Below are 12,740 nucleotides of genomic sequence, written 5' to 3' on the forward strand. Positions count from 1 at the left end.
ATAGAGTTGCATACTAGAATATTGAAACGCTGTGGCTGTAAAGGGCTAGAGCCACTAAATAAGCTATGCTCCTGATCTAGTGGCTCTAGAAAGCGCCCCTATAAAAAACACCCGCATTTCCCCGAAGGGGACCATGGGGAAGTGCGAATGCACGGGTGATGCTATGAGGGGGAGTTATGTTGAACCAACGTTTATAGATATCTATAAACGTTGTGTTGAACTGTGTTGGCATTCGCCCGTTAGTTGCATTTAACACCCCCGCGTGATCAAGTGGGGATTCACACACCCCGTTAGTCGTTCTCTGGAAATCTTGGTGAATTAAAGTGTATGTTCGAGGAGATCACACGCACACGCAAGTAAAGTGAAACGACAGTATTCTTTATTCAGCACTTGTTGGTGTTGTCGTTGTAGTTGACGGTCATTATGACCGCCTTGTGGTCACTGAAATGTACGGTCAAGAGTTGTTGCAAGACCGCGCGTATCAGACAGTTCCTCGCAAAGCCCAGGTCGATGTAGCTGCCTTTTTAACAGGCATGCAAGATGGAATGAATAGACTTATTGTTCCTTCATCAAGGTCCCCTCACCTTTATGTGTAGACGTTATTACAGACAAGGGCCATTTGGCCCTTGTCTATTTTGGCCATTTTTGAGAACTATGGTGCCTTGATACTATGGTTTTTATAACAGCTGGAAACACTATAATTGGATTCCGAGATGCCGATCCTCGTCCAGGAGTGGTTTAGTACAATGATGTTTTATAAAATCGATTCTTTCTCGCAGTCATCGCGGAAGATAAAATACAGTGGCATTGTAGGCTTCTAATAATGCTTTTTCCACAAGACAAACTAATTCAGGGATATCTGTTCACCGACATTTCCTTGTAGTATGTATTTATTTAACCTCAATCACGCGGCCGAATCTCCACGGCCGCCACCACGCAAGCCAACAAAATACAGACTGCAGAAGCTCTGGCAATCGCCTTCGCAGCCACCACCCACGCCAAGATTCCTCACATGACAGCAGTGTAGTCCCCGACTCGCAGCAGGCACGCCGCATCTACCGGGCAGGTCTAGAGCTACCCCAGGCCATTCATTTTCCTCCAACGTCTACCCGAAGTGACCACCATCACGATCATGTGGACTTCCGTACACTCCGCGGCCTTCCGGGGAATGAATTGCGGGCCATGCCGCAGCAGAGCTCTGCACTCCCGGGCATATTCTCCACCAAGGGATCCCACCACCCTACAATGCCCACGACCTCCAAATTCCTATCGATAATACATACAACACCCTTCTGCCTCACTTCATCCTTACCCGCCGGGTCTACCCACCTCCGCACCCCACCCTAACCAACCAGCAAGCCATAATAAATCTATCGTCACCTTCAGACCGGTACCTTCTACAATCACGTCATCCTCCACCAGATCGCACCGACTATCTATTCCCGTCAATGCCAACATTGCGACACCCCCCTCACTACATTCCACTTCGTATACTCCTGTCCCCACTCCCCTTTCCCGCCCCGGAGCAGTGGGAGACAGCAAAACCACCTGAGCTGACCAGCGCGGACCCGGCCCGCCAGATGGCCTCGGTTTCTCGGGCCATCCAGTCGGCCTGGTCAAGAGGCATCCTGGACTAGGGACGCTTCACCACTACCCCTTTCCCTTTTCCTGTAATAAACTTACCGCTACTACTACATTATTGATTCCCTCATTTATCTATTTTTCTTTCTGATACTTCCAACACATCTTAATTGCTCGCCACTGAGCACGAGGCCGGGGCAACCCCAGCCACTTGATATCCCGTGCCCGCACCAAGGACTTGCCTGGCGATTTGCGCGAAGTGTCTAAAACTGGGGCCCACACATCCCACCTCACCACAATTCCTTTCTTGCTTTTCCCCTTTACAACATTCGTTAGACCCTCCATTGCTTCCATCCGCTTTTCCCCCTTGGAATCCTTCGAGGCCGTCACTACTGAGTTGCATGCTGTAGCCGCCGCCTCCTCATCGTTTCCCCCCTACCTTTTCACATGGTAGTTGGCTGGCGGACGCCGCTAACGAGTTTTCTTGAGATTTTTTTTTCTTACAAGGTTGTCACATACCCGTGTATGCCCACAGCTCTTCGTCCAGTCAAGATCACAGTTGCAGAACTTGCTCGAAGGCCACAGCAAGAATGACTGGCCAGAAAGAAACGCATCATTGTTTTGACAAAATCACTAGCCTCAAGTCTGGAAACAAAATTAGGCCGGTCATTTGAAAGCTCGCACGCTGCGGCGTAACACCCCGTCCGAATTTAAATTCAACAGAGCCGAGAATACAAACCGACGATAAGGGGCCAGGCGTCCATTCTCGAATACACGTGGGCAGCAAATACATAAACAGAGTGCGAAGTCAACCGACGATGATGCCAAGTTTTGACTTTTTGCGACACAGGATAGAAAGTCCCGTTTGCGCCTGAAAAGAAACAATGTCAAACATTCCCCGGGGCCTCGTCGTTATACATTATTGTACTTGCTTTTCTTTCTGTAGGTCAATACGTGCATATATGATTATTGCTCCTACCTATTCATTCTATAAAATCATGTCTTTATTTCTACCTTATGTCTTTATTGTCTTTAAATTATACGTCTTTAAATTATGTCTTTATTGTAATCAATCTTTACGCTCGGGGAAGTATGGCATGCAATACCAACCGCGTACGAATGACAGGTCGCTGAAGCGCTCGAGCCGACAATGCCAGCGAGCGCATTACAGTGACAAAGGACAAAGGCAGCTTTAGAGCTTGGCAGATGGTTTATTGCTAACAATGAAGGCAGTAACGCCGTCGGAGAGTATGACGGCATCCTACACCGGGCACGGCCGGAAATCCAGGACGGTGACGTCTTCTTCAGAGAGGCATGCAAGGCAGGACACCGCGTAATGCTGCGACAATAAAGAAAGCACATAAAACAGCAGCTGTAATAACGTTGCTTTGTGCGTCCACGTTATGCCCAGTGTTGCTTACCTTTTGGGTGACGAATGCCCTATAGGAGTGGGACGGTCGATCACTGGAAGGCCACTCGAGACCGACTACGAACAGCAACGAAGTTGTAGGAAGGGCACCGCGAACACAGCCTTGTCCTGCGACAGGAAAGAAAACACATCAGACCGCGTCCCCGTCATGCCCAGTGCTGCTTACCTTTCGACGGTTCACGAATGTTCGACGGGAACGGAAGGACGCTGAAATGGAAATCGAGACAGACGACGAACAGCGAGCGACGCCACTTTTATTCATAAAATGCACCTAAATACAGGACACGCTTCGAGCTAGACAGGACAGATGGAGACGTGTGCCTGCCTATAGCTAGAAGCATAGTGCATGTTTGCGTGAAAGGAAGCGCAATGAGACGCGACACAAGGGTCGGGGAAAAAGGGGGTCAACCTGAAACGGAACCGAGGACACGAAAAGCCGCTACTCGCCTTTGCCACGACTCCAATTTGGTGCCGCGGACCGCCGAGCTGCGTTTCATGCTTCAGTGGTGCTCGCTGGAGTTGGAGACTATTCCGAACGCCTTGAGTAACGAGGATGTGCGCATGCACGAGCGAAGTGCGTAGCATACCTCGGTTACCCCGGCGTTCGGAAAGGAAGACCGAATGTCACCAAGGCTTAACGAGGCTTCCGAACTAAACACCGCCGCGAGCCTAGAGACAGCGGCGAAGGGCTTCAATACCGCCGCTGCGCTGCAGTCCCAAAAGCTAGGCCTAACGCACACCGCAAAGCTTTGGTGACAACCGGAGTCCCTGTCTGGCGACGGCCGATGAAACGTCCGGCTCCGAGGCAAATGCGCGCTCGGTTAAATTAACTCCAATTGGCCAATAAGGTCCTGCCATAGCGAAAGAATGACGTGAAAGCCGGTTTCATGGGCACGCCGCACGTCTCCCCGGGCCTTTGGCCACGGAACTCACCACTGCGAAGTCGGCGAAGTGCTGTCGGTAGCAGAACACACAGGTCCGAGCGCGAGTTCGGAAAGGCACGCTTGTTCCGGAAAGCCGGGTGGGAGCGATGAATGCACACACAGCAGCAAGATACTATAGAAAAAGAAACGAAGAATCGCAAACAAACGAAACACCTGTTAGCGCAAACCAAGAATTACTCGTAAGGCCGTGCGACGTCCAGGAATAACGTACCGTGCGTCGCCGCCGCTGGTGTGCGGTGTGCCGAGCTCCGTGGCCGAGCCTCAACTGCGCAGCAGCCTTCCCTCTTTCGATTCGTTACCGTCTTCCAGAAAATTCTGCTTGTCGTAAAACAAAACGAAACACAAAAAGCCGTTCGCCTTCCGCTCGTGGTTATCGCTGCAATCACGACCCGGCGGTGAGCGAAGCATGAGAAGGCATTTTGTTGTGTGTCACGGAGCAAGAATGCAAGCTTGCGCGCTGCGTGTGTTGCTTGCAAGTGGACTTTGGCTGGGGCGGTTGCACGGCGCTGGCCCATGCGGCCCGCCTTTCGGGGTCGTCGAAATCGGGAAAAAAAGACGCCATCTTTCTTTTAAAGCGAAGCTTTCTTCGCCTCACTAACGACATGGTTCGTCGCGAAAAACGCACTGCAGGAAAGCCAACGTACACAACGAGTATCACAAAATTATGATGATGGTAAGCGAAGGCACATCAAGCGCCTCAATAAAAAAATTGGCGCAGCTTGCACTATGGTGCAGGGCTGTAGAAACGCCAGAGCTGGCGGCCTCTCTCCTTTCGTCGGATGCCCGGTTGTTGCACCTCACGTGGATTTCCGAACTTGCCGCTGAAAGTTCTCGATGACTGGCAGAACCGGATCGTTTTGTCCGCAGCCTTTCACATCTATCCCAAACTGGACCTCACGCTAGAACCCGCGGCAACAGGCTTCGCGAACTCGGCGTCTGTGCTCTTCACTTCAGGCGCAAACGCACGTGAACTGGTGAGAAGAAGAGCACGCCAGAGATCCCGCCACGAACGCTGGGCAGAGTGTTCTCGGAGGCCGAGATGGCCGACGCTCTTCACAATAAGGCGCACGCTCACGTGCGTTCTGTCTTTCTTCTTGGTATTTTTTTCTGCTAACGCTATACGGCGGAACGAAATGCTTAATTAAACAGCTCTGCTGTTAAAAAAAAAGCTTGCCGCGGTCAAAATCGAACACTCTGTTTCTCGCGGTGGTTTGCAGTCGCACCCCACATCGGCTCCGCTTTTTGACCCCTTGGTCAAAGCTCCTTGGTCCACCAGAAAACAGAGCTATCATGACCTTCGGGCGTGGGTCGATGCTCGAAACAAGTTAACATTTTGTTGCCCGCAGTGCACCAAGAAAACATGCGTAAGGGTATGGCCCCGCGTACATAAATGCTACAGACTACCGTGTTTCAGCACAAAACGGACAGTAATAGTTCAATTACGGCACTCGCTTGGTTGACAGCGACCGTGATGTTTGAAGCACGCATGGTTTCAGGCTACGACATAATATATTGGAAAAAAAGAATTGCCAAGTTTACGCTGATAATTCCTGTTTACGGTGATGATTCCTCGGTCATTTTGGTTACTTAAGTAACGCTGACTGTTGCTCAATATTTCCTTCATGCAACATTTTAGTGGATCCAGGCAGAATCACTTCAGCGCGCACCCGTATGTGGGGGCGGGGAAAGGGGGGAGCGCGGAAGTGTGCTGGTTTCTTTTCTTGAAAGGCCCTGTGGTCTGTAGCCTGTTTCTTTAATTACTCCATTCTTTCATCGTGCCAAATCGATTAAGCATTGAAAGAACGATGCTCTTGAGCCCACAAAACTACAAAAAAAAAAGGCCAGAAAGAGGGAAAGGAAAACTCTACTAGAAAGGCACGTGCGTTTCCTCGCCACCAGTAGTTCCTTCACTTGCGCACACTGCTATGATTTTAAAATTGAGTGTATCAGTGGATGCACGCGTCGGTATGTAACGGGGTAACAAAAGTCGCGATAACGAGCACACCATGCAACAGCGGTTACCTCCCATGGAGTTGCGTGCCTGTCAATGAAGCAAACTATAAAAACTGCTGTGAGAACAAATATATTTTTAATTCTTCATGTACTTTACCTCTTCGTGTACTTCATGGACAGCGGTAACTCTACGTACTTGACGCTGTCCCGATACGCTCTTAGTAACCATCGCCAACTTTGTGCTTTATAGGATATTCAGGCGTTTATATGAGTTGAATTTACGTTTTCCCTCGTTAAAAGTTACCTATCCGCTTCATCGTGGGCGCTCCTTTCAGCAACCAATTCAAACGCAAATATTGCATTCGAAATAACACGTTACAAATTTTTTGGCTCGCAGTAAAGCTACTGTGACAGCGTGTAAATATTAGGAAGCGATTATTTAAATATTAAAAGACTGCACGCAAGGATAAATCAGTGGGCAGGGGGAAGAAAATGACTTACAATTGAGGTCTATTTTGTGCGTTGGCGCTTCCCAAAGTCAGGGCGCTGCTGTCCTTGCGCCGTTCTATCATATGTATCGCCATTGTGACTCCGGCCCCTGAATATACACTGCTCTGGGCAGCCGACCGTGGACGCGATGGAGGGGCTTTAGTTGTGACCGAGGTCGAAGATGGTCATCGGGTATTTGTTACTGTCGCGACCGCCGCCTGCAGGGCTGGTGACCGTCGTGCGCGGCGAGCCGTAGCGTGCCCTTTTTGCCAACTCGCTTTTCCGCAGTTGCACCTAGTTTCCATCGAGCGGCCGTGCCTGTGTTAGCGAAAAATGCCGCCGAACGAATCTGCCTAATCGCGGAGTTTTAGCATAGCGCGCTTCGTCCGCTAACGCTACGGCGGAGGGTAGCGGGGCGCGACTGGACAACACCACCAAGATAAGTTATCTAGGTGGTGTTGGACTGGAGCCCAGTTTAAATTGACCCAACGAGGGCGCGTTGAGTTGAAATAAACAGGTTTTTTGGACTCGACGCACTGATGTATAAGCGGACGCGGTGAGTCGAAAAGCCGTCGGGGCAGTAGCGGTCCCAGAGATTGGTTTTGGGGAAGGGGGGGGGGGGGGGGGCGATTATTATTATTTTTTTTGGGGGGGGGGGCTAGGGGGGGGGCGAGGTGAATAAAGAATCGCACCCCTCCTTGCACCAATTCTGCTGTAGTGGTGATAACCATGGAGGCGTGTGCGCGTATGCGGTGCAACCCGCTGGGATTTAACTTCGCACAAGTGGAATGCTTAAAAAAACTAAAAATAAGAAACTGAGGACCTCTTTGGGGGGGGGGGGGGGAGGGGCGACCGCCCCCCCCCCCGCCCCCCTCCCCCCTTCTTCCCCCTGGGAGAGAGAGAGAGAATAAACTTTATTTGGGCCTGCAGACGGTGGGGCGCCCAGGTGCCGTGACGCGGCCGCGACGTCGTTACGATAGCACCTCTTGAGCCGCACCCGGGCGCGCTCTACGAGGTCGGGGGGATCGTACCCCCTTCCGCGCGTCGCACTCCGGCCGCTGCCGTTCGAGGGCCGCCGCAACCTGCTGGACGGCCTGTAGCTGGGTGTTGTAGTCCTTGCTCTTCTTCGCCGCATTGTACTGCGGTGGGAGCGTAGTGGTCTCGCTGGCCTCACGCGGTCGTAGTTGACAGTTCCAGAGGAGATGAGCCGTAGTGGCTCGCTCCCGCTCGCACAGTCTACAAATGTCACTTTCATATACCTCCGGGCACACATGTCTGGCTAGCACTGGAGTCAGTATTGAATCAGTTTGCAGCTGTCTATATAGCACCGCCTCCGCTCGAGTAAGTCCCGGATGCGGGGGCGGCATAGTCCTCCTGTTGAATCGGTACCACTGTAGCACTTCGTTGTAGGTGGTCAGGGGGTCCTGGTTACCTTCTGGGGGTTGCCACTCCGAGATTTCGACACCACTAGCCACCGCGCGGTCGGCCAGTCCTCGCGCGGCGGCATGGGCCGTCTCGTTGTGGTTGTCATTGCCCCGGCGGGATACACTGGGGCCCATATGTGCCGGGAACCACTTCACACACACCGCACTGTCACGCACTCCTGCTGTACGGAGGACACGCGCCGCGACACTGCACACCCTGTTCTGAGCGTAGTTTAGCACTGCTGTTCTTGAATCGCTGAGCACCGTAGTCCACTGGGGATTCACTATAGCCAGGGCAATGGCCACCTCTTCGGCGTGTGAGGCCTTGCTAGCCCGGAAGCATGCGGAAGACCTGATTTCGCCCGTTGTAGCCGTCACCACTGCGGCCGCAAAGGTGGCGTGCTGACTCTGATGCTCGGCCGCGTCGACGAAGACTGCGCCGGTGTCTTGTGCATGTAAGTCCACCAGAGCTCGCGCTCTAGCAACTCTGCGGTCGTGGTTGTGCTCGGGGTTCATGTTCCTGGGGATAGGACATACGATGAGACGGTTGCGTACGTCTGCCGGTATCTGCTCCTTGGACCCCTGCAGGCCGCCTCGGGGGAGGAGGCCCACTTGGTGGAGGATGTAGCGGCCCGTCCGTGTTCTAGATAGGCGTGCTATTTGGGCGGTGCGCTGGGCTTCGGAAATCTCATCCAGGGTATTATGGACACCTAGAGCGAGCAACTTTGCAGTGCTGGTACTCTGGAGAAGTCCCAAAGCTGTCTTGTAGGTCTTGCGGATAGTGGCGTCCACCTTTTCCCGCTCGCACTGCCGCCAGTTGTGGAAGGCGGCCACATATGCGATGTGGCTGACGGCAAACGATTGTACCAGTCGAGTGAGGCTGGATTCTTTCATGCCCGCATGTCGCGTGGAGGTGCGCCGGATGAGATGGACCGCCGCTGCCGCCTTCGTTGCTATCTTGCTGACCGTGGACCCGTTGGTTCGGTTCCGCTCGATCAGGAGGCCCAAAACCCGTATCTGTGCGACTTCGGGAATCGCCTGGCCCCCTGTCGTACACACCGTAATGGGAATTGGTGATTGCGGCTTGCGCCTGCCCCTCGGGGGGAGGATGAGCAGCTCTGATTTAGAGGGGGAGCGTATGAGGCCCGTGCCATCAAGCTGGTCTTCGATAGCGTCGACTGCTGCTTGGAGAGTATCTTCGATGTGGCCGTCGCTCCCTCCCGTGACCCACAGTGTAATGTCGTCGGCATAGATGGTGTGCCGAACGTCCGGCACCTGCCCGAGGCGGTTGGCGACGCCAATCATAACCAGGTTGAAAAGCAGCGGCGATACCACGGATCCCTGGGGGGTACCTCTGCTGCCAAGTTGCTTCTCGGGTAATTGGAGCTCACCGGCGCACATTTGCGTGTAGCGGCCTGTGAGGAAGTCCCGTATGTATGCGTACGTCCGCCGCCCCATGTTCAAGTGAGAGACTTGCGCCAGAATCGCAGAGTGCCGCACCCTATCGAAGGCACTTTGGAGGTCGAGGCCCAACACCGCCTTGTTGTCCCGGGCGTTGACCATGTCGTCGATGACCTCGTGCTTAAGGAGGAGCATGGCATCTTGAGTGCTCAGGTGACTCCGAAACCCTATGAGTGAGTCGGGGTAGAGTTCGTTGTCTTCGAGATAGCGCTGCCATCGGTTGAGGAGGACATGTTCTAAGACTTTGCCCACACACGAAGTGAGCGAAATCGGCCGGAGATGGTCGATACTTGGCGGTTTGCCCGGCTTCGGAATTAGGACTGTTCTGGCCGTCTTCCACTGTCTCGGGAGGCGACCTGCATGCCAGCACTTGTTATAATAGCGCGTTAGCGCAACGATAGCCTGATCATTGAGGTTCTTAAGGGCCTTGTTCGTCACTCGGTCGGGGCCCGCCGCCGATTTGCAGTTGAGAGTTTGCAGGGCTGCCCGCACTTCCCAGACTTCGATGTCCCGGTCTAGGACGTCGTTGGCAGCGCCGCCATATTCGGGGTGCTGATCAATAGGGGAATCGGGGAGATATTTGTCCTCTAGGTGTTTGCTCACCTCGGACTCGCCCCGCTCTGCGATGGCTTTGTGAAGGATGCGAGCGAGGGTGTTCTGTTGGTAGCCTTTTGTCTTAGTCTCATCGAGCAAGTGCCGGAGCAGTCGCCATGTCCTACCCTTATGTATCTGGCCATCGGCTTCGCTGCATACCTCGTGCCACTGTTGAGCGCTGAGCGATTTGCAATGCGCCTGGATCTCTTGGTTCAGAATGGCGACTTTCTTGCGGAGGCGCCTGTTGGTGCGTTGCTTCCTCCAGCGCGCTTGTATGGAACGCTTGGCCTCGAGCAAGTGGGCGAGTCGGCTGTCCATTTGGCTAACGCTTTCGTCAGTCTCGATCGTTCGGGTCGCCTCGGCCGTGGCCTGCATGACTGCTGCCGTCCACGCCTCGATGTCTTCGATTTCCGCACTTTCCTCAGGTAGACATCGCCTGAACTTATTCCAGTCCGTGAGCTCATGTGTGCGGGTGCTCTGCGCACTCTTGGGGTTCAGGAGTGGAACGCGCACTTCGAGAACGTAGTGGTCGCTCCCGAGTTCCTCGCCCGTGTTCTGCCACCGCGCCCCCCGGGGTGGGCGCTGCCGTCTTAATGAAGGTGAGATCCGTGGTAGTATCACGGGTGACTGATGTACCGATACGCGTGGGGTACGCCGGGTCCGTGAGCAGCTGCAGCCCGGCCTCAGTTGCGTCCTCCAGCAAGTTACGGCCTTTGACGGTCGTTTTCGGGTAACCCCAGTCTTGGTGTGGCGCGTTGAAGTCTCCCCCGATCAGAAGTCGGTTCGCTCGATGGAGGAGCGCCCGAAACCGCTGCTTGCGATGGGTCGGATTGCTGTACACCGTGACGAGAAGGATGCGTTCTTTGCGTTTCTTGCCAACAATCACTTCCAGCGCGCAGTGTTCGATCGCACTGCTTTCGATGAGACTGTGTTCTATGAACATGAGGTCTTTGCGCACGAGAATGCACACCCCTCGGCCGGCCCCCGAGGACGTCGCACGCGCACTGGGTGGACGCGCGTGCGCCCGATACCCAGAGAGCTGCGGCGGGGACTCGCTGAGCGTTTCCTGTAGCATAATAACATCGGGCTTACGGTTGAGATGTCGGAGGTATTGCTGTAGTATGGCTTTCTTGCCAACGTATCCATTGCAGTTCCAGTGCCATACCAAGAAGTCTCGTGCGGGTGAGCTCATTGCGAAAAGTGCCCGTGCGTTTGTTGCTGATTAACCGGCTGGAACTGCTGAGGGTCCCCACCTAAGCCTAGGTGCGACATTAGCATTTGGAGTTGGGTTTGCATTTGCATGATCATGGTTTGCATGTTACAGCACGTTTGTTCTAACTGCGCGCTGCGCTCGTTTGACATTTTAATGAAGGCGTCGGTGCGTTCCTCCAAGTTCTCAAGCCGTACTAGTAGCTTCCGTTCCTTGGCGGCCTCGAGTGCCCTGCGCTTAGGTGTCGGCTCCGCTTCCCGCTGTTGACTTCGTGGGTCCTGTTCTGGTCGTGCCTCCAAGGTGGCTGCCTCTGCGGGCGGCGGGTTGCCTGATGGTGATGAGTGCCGTTCGGAGGGCGCTTGCTGCTGTAGGGCGAGGAGTCGGTCCAGCTTCGTGTTGATGTCCGCGTTCATGCGTTCAAGTTCAGTGATCTTCTGGCGTAGTTGGGCGTTTTCGTTCTGGAGAGCCTTCATTGCGGTGTCCTCCGTTTGGGATGGTCGTACAGGCGTCTTGGGTGTTTTGAGGGTATCGGCCCAGGCGACTCGTTCACGGGTTACGGACGGCTGTCGGGCGCGACTTGCGCTGCGCTTGCTGGTAGAGCGGTGTCCACTGTTGCCGCGCGTTTGCGACCGCGATCTTCTTCGTGTGTTTTCGGGCGATGCAGGGCGAAATGGCGGGAAATCGGCAGCTGTGTTGTATTCCGGGAAGCGTTGGTTGCCCAGAGCATCCATCTTGCGGTTCCACTGCCGGCGCTTGACAACATAGGGCACCTTGAACTTGTTTGTGCACTCGCGAGCTCCGGTCACGTGACGGCCGCCGCACAGCTTGCATTTAGGCGTGCAATGGCGGTCGTGGTCCGCGTTAGGGGTAGCCTCGCCACATGCAATGCATACTCGGGTGTCAGGGAAGGGGCATACGTCGCTTCGATGGCCGACTTTTCCGCATTGTCTGCATACATCGAAGTGCTTCCTATATAGGCCGCACCGCAGGAGAATCGGGCCGTATTTCACATAGTTGGGGACCTTGGGCCCCTCAAACAGGACGATTACCGCTGTCGTGTTGCCGATTCTGTGTGCTTGTAATGCCAGAGGGTTCGCCTCATTTACGATATTGGCATTGATCTCGGCGGGGGAGTCCTCGATCGCGATTCCTCTGATCACACCCTTCACGGTGTCTTCGTGTGCCGCTTGATACGCGCTGACCTTGTAATTCCTGCCTCCTATGAAGAGGCCTTGCATGCTGACATATAGCCCCGCTCGGCGGGGATCGGGGGTGCTCACCACGATGATATTTTGGGCCACGTTAGTGCAGATTGTGTCCGCGTTTGCTTCTTGTTTCGGGATTCCTGCCGCTGAGACTACGGCGGACATGATAATCGTCGCCTCGGTCCTCGCTATGTTCAGGCCTCCACGTGGCCGCACTATTATCTTGATATCGTCCTTTGGCAGTATCGGTGGCATGCGTGCTGCTTTCGTGGCCGCTGCCGTGGCTCTCCTGGCGTAACTAGCTCGCTCTCGCGCTCTCGACGTATGTTCAATCGATGGGGACTCACCGGCTTTCGAAGCGTCGTCGGCGGCAGCGGCGGGCTTTGTGCGCTTGCCCACTGTCGTCCATCCCGCCGTATCTCTTGGAGTTATGTCGCTGCCTTGAACTCC

At 54.2% G+C, this 12,740-nt stretch overlaps 1 long non-coding RNA gene across 1 annotated transcript; it reads right to left on the bottom strand.

The window, feature by feature from the left end:
• Positions 1-2,758: 2,758 nt before the first annotated feature.
• LOC144163377 (uncharacterized) lies at positions 2,759-4,411 on the bottom strand. Its single transcript, XR_013320900.1, has 3 exons — positions 4,166-4,411; positions 3,003-4,066; positions 2,759-2,920 (listed from the first exon to the last, which is right to left on the bottom strand). It is a non-coding gene; the product is annotated as an uncharacterized LOC144163377 (long non-coding RNA).
• Positions 4,412-12,740: the final 8,329 nt, after the last annotated feature.

The sequence above is a fragment of the Haemaphysalis longicornis genome, unplaced genomic scaffold (genome assembly GCF_048455015.1).
Source record: "Haemaphysalis longicornis isolate Haplotype H1 unplaced genomic scaffold, Haemaphysalis longicornis Haplotype H1 scaffold_12, whole genome shotgun sequence".
Lineage (NCBI taxonomy): Eukaryota > Metazoa > Arthropoda > Arachnida > Ixodida > Ixodidae > Haemaphysalis > Haemaphysalis longicornis.